Below are 13,220 nucleotides of genomic sequence, written 5' to 3' on the forward strand. Positions count from 1 at the left end.
TGTGCCTCCTACAATTTGGCATCATTAGATAATGGCATCACTCTCAAGGTCACTGATACACCGCTCGAGGTAAACACCCATGGCTCCAGCGCTAGCTGCCCTGCTAGCCTCCTCCTTCCTCCTCTTTTTGCCACACTGCTTGATTTTATTACAGCTTTCTCCCTTTCTCTCACCCAATTTCTGATGCATTTCGGATGCTTCCTGTCCAGCGTGTGCTACTATGTGACTCTGCAGATCAATATCCTGCTCTGTCTAGAGGCAAATGCTTTTCTGACATCCTCCAGACTCATCTGCACTAGTTTTCTGCCCTCCTTCCAGTTCATTCCTATTTGGTCCAAGAATTTAGGTGCACTGTTCTTCCTTCGCTGAGTTACACGTTTGTAAAACTTGCAGAACCTTTTCCTCGTGGGCTCAGGGTTGGGAATGGGACACAGGAGCCTTTCATCTTCAGGCCATTGGGCCCAGTGGACGTCAATGGCTTGCTCATCAATGGCATAGGTAGAAACAAGCCACAAATCACTACTATGATTTGATGTCCATATTTTTAAAAAAGGAAGAAATCCTGGATTATCACAGTTCATGGTACCAACCAGTTCCACCAGGCAATTCCTGTCGGTGGTATGAAGAAAGAAACCAAGCACTAACCAGAGATGAAAACCAAACCAGTGCTTCCCTGCTCCCTGCAGGTCCTGCCGGGATGCTGGTACTCGGCACCACCGCAGACTTTGCCTCCAGCCTAAAGGTGTTTGCAGGGCCCTGCCCTGTCTGGGTCTGCTGGCTTGAACCCCCCTTTTAGCAATGAATTTCACAGGCTAGAAAAAGCAAAAATGATACCTTTGGTGATACTGCCATTTGCTCATTGGGATTTGCTGGTATAGAGTTGTCTGGGACCTTTGCAGGCTCTGGAAATAGGGTCAGTCCTGGTCCAAGCAAAATCCTTCCATTTTCCCCAATAGATTTATTTTCATCTCACATATTTCCCTGTTTGGATGTAGTATCTAACAAACTTGAGTTGATTTGACCCATTCTTTCAATTTTTGTTTTTCTCCCCCTGAAAGCTATTTACTAAACTTAAGTAATAGATGCACACAGAGTTGTCATTAGATCATAGGTATCGGTATTCAATACAGTATTGATCACAGTATTCAGAAATTCAGTGTTCAGGCAGCTATAGAGAACAGCTCCAAATCCATTACACAGAGCTGTGGGGAGGAAATCTCACAAGCACTAAAAACTCAGGATTTTTAACTCACTAGAGTCTGCAACTATATTTTCTAATTGGCAGTTTTTGTAAGTGTGCCTAATTTTTCTTGCCCGGTAGTCAAGAAAGAAAACTACTGGTGAGAAATTCTGCTGCCTCTTGGGAGAAGGCAGGCTGCTGTAAAGCAGCTATGTATTTGTCTGAGGAGGGTAAATGCAGGAAGGACATTTTGCATTTGCTCACGTAATGGCTGCACATACATCAGCCCTGCTACCTTGCTGGGAGCTGGAGCAAAGCAACCAGGTAGATCCAGCTCAGTCGCTCCAAAGCAGCCGTGTGGAGCGGCTGCATTCAAGTTGCTGAGTGCAACATTTTGGGTAGGAGGGAGCTCTTACCTGAGGATGTATGGTAATTACTCCCAGTGAAACGTGCCTGGCTCAGCAGCAAGAAGATGTATTTGCAACAGGCTTGCAAGCTGTTAGGAACTGCACGTTTTGTTTGAATGCGGTGATGCCTCAAGATGCTAGTTTAAGGCCAGGAAAACTTTGTGGTTACAGTAAAAAATAAGTTTCTGCTCAAAGGACATGTTGATAAGAGTGACTGACTGACAGACAGACTGAATTCAGGAGACTCACTCCTGAGATCAGAACCGGGTTTGCATCAACAGATAAACCTTCCATTTTCCTAAACAATCCCTATTTCCTAAACCATCCTTGTTTTGGCCTCTCCCTGCAATACAGTCCTCCAAACCATGCTGAAAACATCTTTTTAATCCGTTTATATAACTCCCTTTGTGTGCTGTGCTGACATTGTCTGTGCTCACACAATCACTACACCAATGTGATCAACAAAAGAACAAAAATAATTTTATTCAGTGCATACTCCATTTCCTCTGAGAATGAGCCCAAGTTTGGTTTCATTCAGCTGTGATGCGCTTGGACCCTGGTCCCTAAAAACAACATTGCAGCACTAAATATCAGCTATCTACTATCAAAAGGGATTTTTTAAATTTCAGTTTTGTTTTGTTTTTAATGATCCATTTGTCTGTTCAGACTCGGGAGCAGGCAGTGAGATAGCTATGATTTGCAGCCGCAGGCTGCCTGCTCCCTCCTCTGCTTCCATGGAAACATGTGTTGGATGAAGCAAAACAGGCATAGAGTTAAAGTACATGATTTCCAAAATATTTGCTTTTCCTTGCAAGGAGTCCTTTACCTCCTGTTTGTACAAAACTCTGGGTGAGGAGGAAATCCCTTTAGGGAGAGGCAACTTTCCGAGGTGCCTGACTAGTGTTGCTGCGGGGGTTGAAAGCATCCTCCCTGAGCGCGTAAACGTGCCCCTTTGCTGCTCAGGGGTGAAATGCATAAGGCAGGGCAGGGACAGTGAGTTCTGGAGCTGGTGTCATTATGGCAGTGGCATTTGGGGTCAGGAGAGTTCAGCTTTAATGTAATCCCTTTGCTTTACCTTTGTCTTCTCCCTGGGAAGGTGAAGATCATACCCTCCTCTGCATTACGGGACCCCAAAGATACCCAATTTGCTCATGTAATAGCTCCATGTGTCCGCTGGGCAGCCTCTCTCCTCCCTGGGTCATGGTAAAAACCAGATTATTTGCAGTTTGAGGGCAAAACGAGGGAGGGCTGGGGAAAGGCCAGCGGCTCACACAAACCTGCATGGCATCGGCAGGGCTCAGTACAGCTTTTTGGGTGGCTGGCATGTTTTGTATTGGGAATTGATTCAGAAAGAACTTTTAGGAGAAAATGGACCTTAAGCAACAGTCACCAGCTCTTCCTGTGTCTCTCATGCAGCAGTCTTTCGCTAGAAGATTCTCACCCCTCAGGGACACCAGATCTCTCTGCCACTGGAGGCCGAGCTGGAAACCCACTGCTGCAGGCATGACTCCATGGGGCCTGATCCTGCTGCGGGAGCTGGGTCCTGCTGTGGTGGTCTCATTTGCAGAAGCTGAACCTGACCCCTGGCAGCCGCACACCCGGTATCTTCTACTTGACCCCTGTTTGTTGGTGAGAGGGAAAAAAGCCTCTTAGATGTGGTGCCTCTAATGAGGCACTGAGGTGAACGAGTTGCTGGGTGCTACTTATGCAGGATGTCTTTCCTGCATGGAAAAGAAGTGTATTTTATCCTCCATCACTTGCAAAGCATTCAAATTTTGAAGGCTGCTTCTGTCTGTGGCAGCCTAAGCACGGCAGAAACCTTCTTTTCCAAAATAAACCCCAAGCCAAGCCCTTTCGGCTGCAGGACAGCCTCCTATTTCGGCAGCCGGGAAGCCCATCCATCCTTGGCCTTTTAACAAAGCCCCGTCTCAGGCGTTGAGAGGTAAAAATAAATGTCGCTCCACACTGTCTGATGATTCCACAAGATTCACGCTAATCAGAGCTCTTCATTAATTATTTAGCTTCAGGGAAATGTGCTGAAGGGTTCTGACACTTCAGATATGCAAAGTAATTGCCACGTTTACTTCCCAGCTAATGGGGAGGCCAAAATAAATTGTACTGGGTTGAGTGGGTATGTGTGGGTGCGCAAGGGAGGGGGGGCCAGGACCTTCCTGCCCTTGCATGTGGTTTCATCCATACTGTGGAGCCCACAGAGCTTTACTGTGTCCCGAAGGGCTCAGGGTTGTCCCCCTGCATGTTGGCGTGGGCTGGGCATGTCACATACCCTCAGCCATGGCCACTTCCATCATCCGCTACGTGCACCCATGTAAGCAGTCTGTCTCCATGCATCACGCCTCCTTTTGCTTTCTGCCTGCTCCAGGGTTGCTCTGGCTCCTCGAGCCAGCACAGGGGCTGCTGGTTAGTTTGCTCCGAATTGCCAGAGCAGGATTGGACCCCATGTTGCGAGCGGTGCAGAGCTGCACCCTGCGTGCAGGGCTGTGCTCCTCCCCAGTTGCTGAAGCACATGGTGACAAGCAGCAGCTCTCCCTGCTCCAGAATAAGTAGGTCTCGACTGCAGGTTTGCAACCTGAGGAAAACAAACAAATGCAGAGCAGCATGGCTATATTTATCTGAAACTTAGAAGCTGTGGTTCACAGGAAACTTTGATCACTTTAAATGTCAACCTGGGAAAAAGAAGGAGGAAAAAAAAGCACAGTTAAAAAGCAAGTGTTAAAAAGCAAGTGTTTTGGAAAAGGTAAGAGCTGCTGCTTCCAAAATGAAGTACAGTCCCTTCTCTTCTGGCCCCCAGTACTAGACATCCTAATCTAGAGGGCTGATGACTCTCAGCTTCAAGCTGGGGGTACTCAGAGGCTGAGGTTTCCAAAGCCCAGACCCGCAGGTGCTGAGGACCAGCAGGACTCAGAGACCTGCCTGGCATTCAGCAACAGTTGATCGTGTCTACCGTACCTGTGAAAGATGAGGTTCATCCAAAACAAAATATGGCATTTGGGTTTGGGGTTTGGGTTTGTTTTGTTCGCACATTCAAAGATTGTGGTTTTCTTGAATTTATCATAATTTAAAATTAATGTCATGCCATTTTGTTTTATCTCTGATTCATTTGCAAGAAATTAATCTTAAGTATCTGGCATATGAAGTGCAAGAGCCTTAGATGGGACACAGGGATATCGTGCTTTTAGTCCCTGGATGTTTTTATTAAGAATGAGGTATCTGATATAGTACAAAGGGGTATTTGGTGGTACCTGTCTCAGTCAGGGAGTTTCAGCAAAGCCCCATGTACTTAAATGTTTGCAAGGAGTGAAACACTTAAGGAAAGCAGTTCAGAAATCCCAGCAGACCTTTTGCAATGCTTGCCCAGACCTATTTTACTACTCTTTTTGGAATTCCCCAGTTTCTGCAAAAGCCAAACCTGTTGCAAGGGAATTCACTATTCATGCAGAAAATGTAGTATGCTATCCTTCCACCTTGCATTGTTCATGTGCAGTGCTCTGGGATAACAGCTATTTCTGTATCTCTGCAAATCTACACTGTTACTCCGAAATTACTGCTACTTCTACCATAACCACGTGCTATCCATTATTGAAGCAGAGTGGTTAAATATGCTGTGAAATAAGGAAAACATTTTCCCTTGTTCAGTTTTGACCAGTGAACTTTCATGCTGCTTATTAATTGATAAAGATAGCAAAATAATTTCATTTTACATATATACATTCAAATTCACTCTATACCTCCTATTATATATTCATGCTCATCCCAGAGTAGAGAGCTATCATTCCTTTGCAGAAGCAATCAGGAAAATGTGGCTTATGGTGTTTAACGATATCATCAGGGAAATCTGAATTCCTTAGGCCTTTTAGTTTGGTTTTCTAAATGTGAAATAGTTTTGCTGATCTATCTTTAATCCTTTGGCCTTCAGAATGGGAAATGAAATTGTCTTTTCTCAGATACTCGACGTCAGCATCCAAATCAGGACTTTCTCATTGTGTGCAGAGAGGGGGAGCAAGGATACATGTTGTTCAGGTACTCAGAGATGGAATTTGTTTTTCAGACAGAAACCCATTTCCACAAATTCAGTGGGTTTATCTGGGTTCTGCATTTTTTTCTTCTCTTTCTCCTCATTTTGCATCTGTATGCATAAGATATCTAGTTTTAGGGATGACTGATGTTAAGTTCCTAATAAGCTGGCTCCAGGGTGTGGATTTTCATTGCATATTTTGCTGATTTGATGCTGGAAGCTTGCTTGACCTTGCTTATGGTATCTTCCATAAGATATATACATACGATCCATCCTTTCCTCTTCCTTCTGCCCCATGTGAGGGGATGTGCCGGGGCAGCGCCAGCCCCCCCAACACTCAAACCATCACTGCTTTTCTGTGTAGCTTTTCTTCCAGCTAATGTCCTAAAATGCCCCACAAAACCATTTTCCCTGCTCATTTCCCCAGCAAACACAACTCTGACCACTTTCCAGGCAACACTTCTGGCACATCATTTCCTGATCTAATTCTTCTAATTACCCTAGAGGCCCATAATAACATTTAAAAATCAGAGTGCTGCTTCACTGTCCAAAGTGTTTCTCTAGCCAGTGCTCATATTGTCTCTTGCCAGAGCCCTGCTCATATTCTCTCGTTGCTTTCCCCCTCCCACCGCTTTGCACTGACATTCCTGTCTTACACACCAGTATTTTATGTCCTTCATTTCTCCTTTTGGGTTTTTTTTTCCTTTGGACAGTACTAATGCACTCCTCGTTCATCAGCCCTTTGTGCCATGCAGTGCTGTTAGCATTCCTGCAATAAGCAGCCACACTCTCTGCCTCCTCCATCGCCTTTGCAAGCGCTGTAGGGTTGCATTTGCTCAGGATAGGAGCAGCTGCTTTCTAACCTGCCCCTGCCCAACCTGTCCCCCCTTCCTCTGCCACCTCAGCCAAGATTTTTCCATATCAGCAGCCGACCTCCCAGCCTGAGTATGATCTAGAGCTGTGGCTCGGTGAGCGCCATCCCTCGCTTTGCAGAAAGCATTTTGGTACCCAGGTGTCTCGCATCCATGGAGCAGGTGGTTGTGGCTATTGCATCCAGCGGTGTATTAGTGATCTGTTGCTGTTTTCCGGGGAAAGCTGGGGTTGCCATGACAATTGTGTGTCTGTTGAGCCGGTGCGTGCATGGCCACAGCATCTGCATACCTCCACCACTAATGCATTTATCCTCCCAGCCTCCCCGTGCAGTGGGGTAGGGGCGGGGGGGGGAGGCAAAGATGACCGTGCTGAGATGCTCGAAGCAGCTCTCCAGCATGGTGCAGAGGGGTGAGCAGCTCAGGGCCTGCTGGGTGACTCCCTTCCCCAAAGAAAATGACTTTTTTTGGGGAACAGGGGCTGGGGAAAGGGGCTTGGTCTGCGGTAAGTCATTTTGTACCTTCTCCCACCCGCCTGGTTTGGGCTGGCAGGAGGAGCACTGGGTACAGGAGCAGAGAGGCCAGCAGAAACACTGCAAACCACAGCACATTTGCAAGCACCCCTGGCTGCTTATAAGAATCCCAACCTGAATTAAGGGCTTGTGGCACTGCTGCAAATGAAACCTCAGCCTCCTGAGCCTCTGCCTGCAGGCTGTTGGTTTAATTTGCAGTCGCGTTTGCACAATTTGTAGTTGCATTTTGTACTTAGACAGAGCATCCCAGCCCCTGAATCAGCACCTGGAGCTTCAAAACTTGGGCCTGATCCCAGTAGGGCAGGAGCGAGGGGCTGCCCCTGTAAGCAAGGCTTTGGGCATTTCTGTGGGCACATCTTTCCTGGGGGCTGCACCGGAGCTGCCTCAGCCCAGGACCTGGATGTGCGGACGAGCAAAGGGCAGGACTTGACCTGGCAGGACCTGTCTAGTGCTGCTGCGTGGCAGAGCTGCGTTGGTGTGGCACTTTGCCTGGGCTCGCAGCAGGGCTGCCTGCCTGGGGCACGGCTCTCTCTGTGCACCACCACGCCATGTGCCTGCGTGCTTGTACTGGCGTGGTCCCTGCTCACTCTCTTATTTCTGCCTCTTACTGCCTTCTCCCCCCAGCAAAGCAGCTCAGAGAGGCTGTGCCTGCCCTGCAGGGTGCCAGCAGTGCAGGGGGAGAGCCAGAGAGATGAGCTGCTCCTGGGCCACCTCCTCTGCCCCCAGCACAGGACCTTGCCCAGGCAGGGACAGCGTCCCTGGTGGCTTGTGGCACACTCATGTGGTGGCAAAGTCCAGGCCTCATTTCCCCAGCTCAGGCACTGGCCGCCAGACTTTGCTTGGAGAATTTGCTAAAAGTGTGTCGTCTTCATCTCTTCTGGGCATGCTTGGCCAACGAGGAGGCTCCTCTGTCCCCCAGCATCCTTGCCCAGCACCAGGCAGGATTTCACCATTTCCAAGAGCAATGCAATCCCAATTCATCTTTACAATCTTGCTTGATCTCCACTGGTCCAAGAATGACAGCCAGTAACACTTGCCTGCAACTTGTATTGCAAAAATGCATGAGGCTCCTTTGCTAGAGCAGCAGATGTTGTGCTGGGTGCTGCAGAAATAAAGCTTAAAAAGCAGATGATGGCCCAAATTTAAATAGACCAAGCAGACCCAGAGACCTAAGAAAGATGATTCCCAAGGTCACGGAGGAAGCCTGTGGCAGACGCGAGGACTGAACATAGATCTCCTGAGGCCCAGCCATGCTGTGGTCTCAGGACTGTCTTCTCTTTTGTCTTCCAGTCCATTAGGAAGATCAGTTAATGAAATGGAATTAATAATGCCAGCTGCAGCACCAGCAATGCTGTAAGGGAGACAAATTTAGCAGCACAGGCTTAAAAGCGGCAGGCTTGAAAATGGGAGTAGGCTGCAAGTGCCATAAGAGCCTGCTCTAATGGGGGAATGCAATAGGTCAGCCAGAGTTTTAGGGTCTCATCAGCTTTACTGATCAAATCTTAAAGGAGGAATGAAGATGTACCAACTACCTCCCCCAAAGGAGAGAAACACCCGATTTTAAGGTTCCCAGCAATTGAAAAAAGTAATCCCACTGGAAAGAATCAAAAGACTTTTCTAGGTCAAAGGCAGGAATAGAGCCTTCATTTCTATGATCCTCACAGTTCAAAAATAACATTAAAGAACAAGAGAAATTATCCACTGCTGAAGAGCCAGGAGTAAATCAAAATTGATTCTGATGTGTTACATGTGCTGTTGCCTGCAGTAGTCAGTGAGCTCAAATGGCACTGCAGAAGTGCCAGCCATCTCTGGGATGGCCGGTGAAGAGGATCTCTGCCAAGTTTGCTGGGGGACTGCACATCAGAGGTTCAAAAACCAAAACGGAAAATTGTTTCTTAACAATAGCGCCAAATCTAAGGACTTCCCCCCAGATGGCTCATTTACTAGGATTCAAAGAAAGGCCACCTCATTCCTGGGGAGGGAAGCAAGTGCAAAGTATGTCTCACCTGATTCTTTCACCCACTCATTTGACTTGTGTCCCATGGTTGTTGCCAAAGGCCTTATGATAATCTCAGACTTCGAGCAAAAATGGGCATGAAAAACAGATCTGCTGAGCAGAAAGTGAAACAGAGGCAGCAGAGCAGAAGCTTAGCAACACATCTCAAAACACACTTCTTGTCCCTGAGAACAACCCAAATGTTTTGACTGATGATTTTAAAAAACCCTCATAAACCCAGGCATTTCAAGACTTCTGAAAGAAATCTCAGGGAAGCTGGAACATTATGTGACATGCCAGGACACGGGGTTTCTTTTGTTGCAAGTATTCGGCTTCAGACGTAAACTGCACCAGTTTAAGACCATATTGTCTTTTTTTACCAGCTGATTGATTCCTTTTGTGGTCTAAAGACCTGAGGAAAAAAAGTAATTAATCTCCTAAGAGAAAACACCAAAGACCTAGGGCAAAAGACAGCAAGGACAGTGCTCTCTATATACCACCTAGACTGTGAATAGTGATGGACCTGAAATAGCCGTCAGCATCTCCCAGCTCATGGCCTTTCCACCTGAGCTGCCTCTGAGCAATTCTGCAGCCCAGAAAACGTGTTGTGCAAGAATGAGTGGAAGACAGCGGGAAGGATGAGAGCAGAGTCAGGATCTGGCTCATCCCTCTGCTATTGACAGCCTCCTCATGAAAATGTAATTGCTGGCTGCCCTTGGCTTGGAGTACGCAGGCAAAAATTCCCCATTGCCCTTTAGAGCTTCGGGACATATTAATGCAACTTTCAAAATAGCATCCCCTCTATTTTTGTTGCTAATGCTAAGAACAAATTAGCTTAGAAGAAAAACCCAACGATCTCCCTTAATGCTATTGTTCTCCTAAAGTGCTAAATGTCAGGATCTTACAGCACCACGTTGCAGATCTGGCACTGCCCTCAATGTGTCCCATGATGCGTTGATGCGGAGTGATGCAGAGCGCTGTTCTGAAAACCATAATCAGTCCAAAGTGTCTTCAACGTCACTGCACTTAAAGCAGAACTGGCGACAGTTTCAGCTCTATCTTTGAATTTGTTATCATTAAATATTCTTTGAAACCAGTGCTGATTTCCACCCTGCCCTCCAGCAGGATTGTTAAGGGACAGCCCTGAAGTTTAGGGCCATGTGTGATCCTTCCCATGGTAGAACAGTGGGTACTTCTGAGCTCTTATGGACTGTTATGTCAACTCAAGTGTATTTACCTAAAAAGCCTTAACTGTTGTTAACTCTGACCTCATCAGAGCTCATCAGCGGTGCACAGGCAGGCTGGGTCACTGTGGAAGTAGGAGGACCTTTGGAGGGAAGCAAGGTAGGGCTGAAGAGCTAGTCCTGATGCAGGGCTTGTTGTGTCCCTGTAAGCAACACATCCCTGGTGGCCAACACACCGCGGCAGGGTGCCCGTGCCCTTTGCTGAGCTGCAGTCTGCACCTCATCCAGCAATCCCTGCTGGGGTTGGAGGGATGGAAATAAATGAGGCAGACAGAAATACGCTACTCGTGTTAACTTGGCCAGAGGTTTCCCTCAATGGGAGGTTAGCAGGGGCTGAAAGCAACCAGGTAACTTTATTTTACTAAGTCCTTACCCCACACATCCTATATACATGGGTCATTATCTCCAGCAGAGCTACTTAACAGGCAAATATTGATGAGCCCACTTGGCTTGTGGCTGTGCCATCAACATTGAGCTTTAGGTGACCTCACTAAAACATCTTAAGATCTGTAATCATTTCAGTAACATCCTGTGGCAGAAGGAGGTTTTCCATGCACTGTGCTCTGAAGGGAAGCAAATTCCACTTACTGCTTTTAATCCTGCTTCTATTCATGATCACAGGAAAACTCTCCTCCAACACTGCGGTATTCTGCAGTTGATGCCAAGATCTCTGACCTGTGCATGTCTCACCCTTTTAAGATCCAGGCAGTGCTATGCTTATTTGTGCCTTCCAGTCTGCTCAGTAAATGTTTAGTTGGTGGTCCTGGTTTAGTTGTGTTGCAAAGAAGTAGTTCTCACTCTCAGACTATTGACGGCCAACTGCTTAGTCCTAATTCTGGCTCACTACTTACTGAATGCATAATTTAAATTCTCATTGTAGAAATGCATTTTTTATCAATTGCCATTTTAGTCCTGGATCCACCCAGTGCTGATTGGGATTTTGTTAAACTTTTTGTGCCAGTCTATGTAGACACACTGTCCCTCGCAGTTCCAGTTCAGTTGTTTCTGACACAAAAGCATTGTTCTTGTTACTGGTGGTAAAGTGACGGGTTCTGGTGCCCATGAATTAAAATAGCTCTGGAAGTAGCACGGGACAGTCCAATCACATGGGCCAAGTCTGAAGAGACACTTTTCCAAAGGGAAGTAAGAATTTAAGCAGGAAAACTGATAGTATGGTTCATTTTGGTAGTCTGGGGAAGGAGATGGAGACCTGAAGTCTGGGGCAAGAAAAATCCCTACCAACAATGAAGGAAAGGAGAAATCATCACTGCTTCATACAACACTGGGCTGTTAAATGTACATGGACCACTCTTCTCTCCAAAGGGAATTTGTCTTTGATACCTGACTGAGAAATGTGTGTTACAGTGAGACTAAGCAGAGATTTTGTGTCTTGTCACTGCTGTGTTGCTGATGGTACATGCCCAATAGCCATGAGTTTCACTGATGCACTAAGTTTGAGGTCTCTTTGGCTTTTTTTCAGGGACTCCAGGATTTAGGAGTTTCATGTGAATGATGGCTCTGTTTTACATATACTGCTTGTAAATACCTCGTATTATGGATTGGTGCTGGGAACCCCATCGCAGAGCTGCAAACATTGTGCAGGGCAAAACGTATCAATAGGGATATTTGCTGCGCTAAGCCAATCAATGCATGCTGAGAAATCATCCCTTGCCAACCTGTTTCTTCCTTTTTTTAATAAAGCCAGGAAGAACATAAAATCAACACTGGTAACATTGTTTGTCGATGATTTAATCTTACTATATGCAATGACAACTGAAGCCAGTTCTGCACCAATTAGTTAATTATTTCCCTGTTAGGGGACTGAAGATGCTGGATTCAAGCCTAGAGCAAGTCTTTTGGGGGATTTCAAAGACCGTTTTGAAACATGAACAATAGCTGTTGGCCTCCATAATCCCAGCAGAGCTTCCTAGGTAAAGGTTAAGATCAAACTGTGGTGAATCTCTCCTTAAATTTTGGCTTTCTTCTACGAGATGAGTTACCTGAGGGAAGGATAAGTGACCTACTACTGCCAGTTGGAGATCTCTGTTAACACAGGCATTAAAGACTGTTTGTTTTTGGAGCCAAAAGAGCAGAAAGATTCAAAGTCTGTTCCCCATGCCGATGTGTCCATGACCCACTGTGTCTGTGCTGCTGTCTGTTTCCATATAAAAAAGCTGAATTTAGTATAACGTGGCTAAAGTAAAATTATTTCATAAACTAGCAGATCTAAAAGATTAAATAGAACCTCAGAGCTGAGAGGTCCCTAGCTGGGATTGTTCTGCCAACGATGACTGGAACAAGTCTGATCTGCTGTATCTCAGGTCACTCTTCAGTGAAATGGGGTGACTTTTTGTGGAGTTTCTTTGTGATTAATAACCACCCCACTCCCCAAAATCTGAAAAGGCAAATAGGTTGGGTGGATGTAAAGCATTTTCTTTCCAAGTATTTACCAAGTACTGTGTGGCCATTGCTTAGTTATGACATCTCTGCGAGGCTATTTATAGTAGTTTATTGATAGGGAAACTGAGGCAAGGGCAGTGTTTTACCTGGAGGAGGAGTGTCGGGGCTGGTGTTAAAATTCAGCCATTAGTGGGCTCACAGTTACTAGTGAGAGCACATGCTTTTTCACAAGTTGTCCCATATACCTGCACTCTTTGCACCTCAAATCCTGGTTTATGCAGCAATTTGAGCAGTGGGAGGAGGCAGTGCTCATACCCCCCACACCCTAACCTGCGTGCAGCTTGCAGTGCTTGGCATCCCGGTGTAGCAGGGCTTGGCACGAGGGGCTGGGGGCCCATGTGGGTCACCCGGTGCCTGCGGGTGCTCATGCCTGCAGGGGGAGAAGGGTGATCCCCGGTGGTGTGGGTACTCTGCTATTTTCTTCTGTTTCTGGAATAGTTTTGAAAGAATAGCAAAACGAGGGTTGCTCTGTTGGGGTTGGATCCTGCCCTTGGTTTT

The 13,220-nt window shown here is 46.6% G+C and overlaps 1 protein-coding gene across 1 annotated transcript in view; it reads left to right on the forward strand.

Moving 5' to 3' along the window:
- RTN1 (reticulon 1) overlaps positions 1 to 13,220 on the forward strand; it is a 123,635-nt gene that overhangs the window by 92,915 nt on the left and 17,500 nt on the right. The gene's annotated exons all lie outside the window — the stretch shown is intronic.

Source organism: Aptenodytes patagonicus, chromosome 7 (assembly GCF_965638725.1).
Source record: "Aptenodytes patagonicus chromosome 7, bAptPat1.pri.cur, whole genome shotgun sequence".
NCBI lineage: Eukaryota > Metazoa > Chordata > Aves > Sphenisciformes > Spheniscidae > Aptenodytes > Aptenodytes patagonicus.